This window comes from Leguminivora glycinivorella, chromosome Z, assembly GCF_023078275.1.
Source record: "Leguminivora glycinivorella isolate SPB_JAAS2020 chromosome Z, LegGlyc_1.1, whole genome shotgun sequence".
Classification (NCBI taxonomy): domain Eukaryota; kingdom Metazoa; phylum Arthropoda; class Insecta; order Lepidoptera; family Tortricidae; genus Leguminivora; species Leguminivora glycinivorella.
This window is the reverse complement of record NC_062998.1, coordinates 51,604,092-51,608,330: the sequence shown is the minus strand read 5'-3', so window position 1 is coordinate 51,608,330 and position 4,239 is coordinate 51,604,092. Positions and strand designations below refer to the sequence as shown.

At 36.7% G+C, this 4,239-nt stretch overlaps 1 non-coding gene across 1 annotated transcript; it reads left to right on the top strand.

The window, feature by feature from the left end:
* Positions 1–1,587: 1,587 nt before the first annotated feature.
* Positions 1,588–1,848, top strand: LOC125241979. The gene has a single exon (XR_007178809.1). It is a non-coding gene; the product is annotated as a small nucleolar RNA snR82 (small nucleolar RNA).
* Positions 1,849–4,239: the final 2,391 nt, after the last annotated feature.

Sequence of the window (4,239 nt, the reverse complement as noted above, 5' to 3'; positions counted from 1 at the left end):
CCAACATCTCGAGAGACTCTCGCTAGGTGGTTGGATCAAGGGTCAGATGCAGAAGGCGGTGATCTTGGATACGGCGCGGATAGTCCGACGGTTCCTCTCTCTGCATCCTTAACCACCGGCAGCTTGGACCCTGCTTCGCTGCTAGCGGCACCCTAGGTTAGGTTTTTTATAATATGTTTTTTTTTATTGTTTTGTAAGTGGTTTTGTATTTTACTTTTATATTCGTATTATAAATAGCCTAGCCTGAAGACTTAAAAGAAATAAAGAAAAGATACTGTTGTAAAATGTCCTAGTATTTAATTTTTTTCCTATTGACAAATCGTCACTACTTTGAAAAAAACTTGTATCTTCTTCTGTCAATTAAAAGAAAATGTAGTAGTATGTATGGAATGCATATAGACTTACTGTGTTTTAACTTTGAGGAGAAGCATGAGATACGAGATTTTTTTAAAGTAGTGACGAAATACTTCCCTTATATTTCTGGGGCTATTCCCACTAGTTACCACCAAGTTTTACCAGCCCTAACTACGGGGATTTTTCCCACATTGTTAACTACCAAACAACCTGGTTTGGTAGTTGACTAGTTAATTAGTTTTCCCAGTAGTTCTACCAAAATATTGTTGTGATGGTTTAAAGTGACTGAAACATTTTTTAATAAATACAGGTGTCAGTTAGTAAAAGAAAAGTTATATTTTAAGCCTCGTGTTGCAACACTCACCACGCTCTTATTCTGGAACGGTTCTGAAAAAAAAATCCCAGTAGTTTACCACTGGTAAAAACTGTACCGTATTTTGTGGCGTAAGGCAAAGTAACTGCAGAGTGGTATAGAAATGGACCTTATTGGCGGTTGACAAATTAGTAAGGTGCATTAGAGTAATTCCGAATGACAGAAATGTTCAGATAATTCCGAAAGGGGAATCTTGATATGACGGAAATAATGGTGATTTCTATGCGACTTTCCTAATTAGACGACTTTCGGAATTGCCCTAATGTACCTTACTTTTTGAGTTTGTGAGGATGGATGTTCACTTTCGTGATAAAACGATTGATCGGATTTGAATTTAATAAGTTACAAAATTAATCAGTCGTATAAACTTAATACGTCAAATTCCGCGGGATATCCCTAATGTATGCTTAATCATAGACACCCTAAAGAAAGAGATGCAAGACCGGCGTGACGTAATTCAAGGTCAAATTTTCTGGCTTCAACTCATTGGTCGGCACGCACTATCCAGAGATATATATAAAATTCTTGAGAATATTCATAATATATGGATATTCAATATTTTAGAATCGCAGCAGCAATGCGAGTAGAGATACAGAATTAATAACTGTATAAATTAATAATTGTATGACCAATGACCTCATACATAAAATTACCAGTTTAGGTGACAGAAGGCGAATCCAATTTATAAACATTAAATGTGCTAAGGAAAAGAATCTTTCCGATTTTCAACGGGACACGGCTGAAGGGGCGAGCTGGTTTCGACTGCGCCCATGCATCTCAATTGTCCAGAAAGTTCATTCGAAGATCATTTTGCTTATATTGATTTAAACTAACACGATCTTCACTCATATTATTAAATTAAAACGGGACTTAATCGCGTAAAACTTACGTTTTATATTTAACCCGACGTTTCGGACATGACATTACGTCCGTGGTCACGGGTAGACGGGTAGACGGGTCTACCCGTGACCACGGACGTAATGTCATGTCCGAAACGTCGGGTTAAATATAAAACGTAAGTTTTACGCGATTAAGTCCCGTTTTAATTTAATAATATCATTTTGCTTATAATAATCTGAGTAATCACAGTGAATGGTTTGACAGTATTTCAGCTAACATGTAGAGAGACTTGCTAGCTTCGTCGGTCAGGCTTCGTCTTGGACACAACGCGGATAGTTAGGCCGCCAGGTGTGGCACTTTGGATTACGTTTTTATAATAAATTAATGATAGTTTGTTTTGTTTTGTAATATATTTTCTACTCGTATACTACTCGTTTGGTACTCGTATAAACCTAAACTGAAATAATAAATGAATAAAAGGAAATAATTAGTGAAACTCTGACATAAGTAATAATTAATGAGACTAAATGCGTTTTCACATTATCCGATCCGATATCGGATGTAGGACTGATACCCCATACATTACAGGCGCTATCTTGGATTTTTTCCATTTAAATCCTTCCGACATCCGATATCGGATCGGATAATGTGAAAACGGACTAAGACAATAGATACCTTGTTAGTGTTATATACCTATGCCTATGTATATCCCACCAAAAACATTCTGTAAAAAATAGCCGTCTCGATGGAGCTGCTTGTTTATCTCTAAAAAGTAATGAAATCTACATAAAGTTCCTTACTGCGATTTCTTTATTATTATAGTTAACTAGCCTTTGCCCGCGGCGTCGCTCGCGTTAAATTCGAAAATCTCTCCACAAACTTCCATCCTCCATTCTAAGGAAGTGGGGGATATAAAAAGAGACAAAAAGTAGCCTATGTCACTTTCCATCCCTTCAACTATCTCCACTTAAAAATCACGTCAATACGTCGCTCCGTTTTGCCGTGAAAGATGGACAAACAAACAGACACACACACTTTCCCATTTATAATATTAGTATGGATGTTGTGTGACTTGGCCGTTGAAGTGTAGCGGTGCTGGCGACAGATTGGTGCAATGGTGTCATGGAGCACCTGGTTATAAACTTCTTTATACCCTTGTGTATAAAGAAGTTTATAAGTTTCATATTCGATGGTCCGAGCTAAGGTTCGTAAAGCCATGAAGCCGAGCTGATAATCATTGTCGCTAAACGCCGGTCGAAACGCAGTCTGAAGTGGGTGATAAACGTACGATACGAGCAGGTATGCGTACTTATGGCTCGACGACCTTTTTCGATTGTGTGTCACCGTAAGTACGCGTAAAAACCGCTGCGCATAGTAGTCGACCATCCAACGCGTACTTGCTCGTACGCCTGTCACCCACTTGACGTCGCGCCAACACTTTATGGAAAAAGCGGGTTTTCGACAATTACCAATAAGATTTTAGACATTCAAAAATCTTCAATAATACTCAACTGTTTCGGTCGCACTCGTTCAAATATAGGATAGGATTGGTATGAGCGAGACGGTCAGGAGATTGATTGTCAACATGATATCTATCATAAACACCGTTCGAAATGGCCTCATTAAAATCTAAATTTTAAATATATTGAAAGTAATATTACTAATCATTGACGTCACGCTCAAAATGAAAGAGATAGAAAATTTGACAGTATGATACTCTTTTGCATGATTGCCATAATTCAAAATAAGAACGATGGCTTGCGTTGTAAACAGGGACTGAAACATGACACGGGCCCCTAGCGTCATCTATATACTTTTCACTGTATCACTTGTAATGCCGTTGAACTACCGCGTGCGTATTTTAAAAAAAAAAACGACATTTTTATTCAAATGACACTCTTAGTGACATCTAGTGACATAGATTTACGGCTGCCAACGGGGTACGCGCAGTGTTTCGTCTAGAACAAGCTAGGTGGACAAAATTATTTTATTAGGTTTTTGGGTAGGATTATATTCCATAATGCAGTACCAAACATAATAAATACTAATTTGTATATTTTAGGAAATAAAGACCAAAAAATTAATAAAAGAAACTTTTCGTGTATAAAAAAAAATTATTATTTAAAAAAAATACTATAATTAATGTCACTAAAATAAATACAAAATAAAACAGTTATTTTTACATCCAATAAAATATACAGTCTTACAATTACACAAAAAAAATACAATAAATTGCTAAATTAATACCAAAAATTTGCTTATTCTACTGTATAATTATAATATTTATTAGTCATCACCATCAGACTCATCCGTCGTATCCGAAAGATAATAATTTTCCTCTTTTTGGGATGCCGTCCGAGGCATGGACTGCCTAGGCTCTATAATAGGAGCTACAAGAAGCTTGAGCACTTCAGATGGAAACTTGTCTATTTTTTTTTAGGAACCTTGCGAAGACTGTTGATAAATGGATCAGATATCACGAGCAACATAGAAATTAAGTCTTTATTTGTGGCAATATGCGAACATTTTCTTGTATTGTGTTCGCGGAATCTGCGGCAATCTTTATTCCTCGCCTCTTGGGCCTCTTCTGAAAGCTGTCCAATTGGAAGTAGTGCAGTTTTAATTACCTCTGTATTATGAATCAAAATTTTATGTACAGTAACTGGCATATA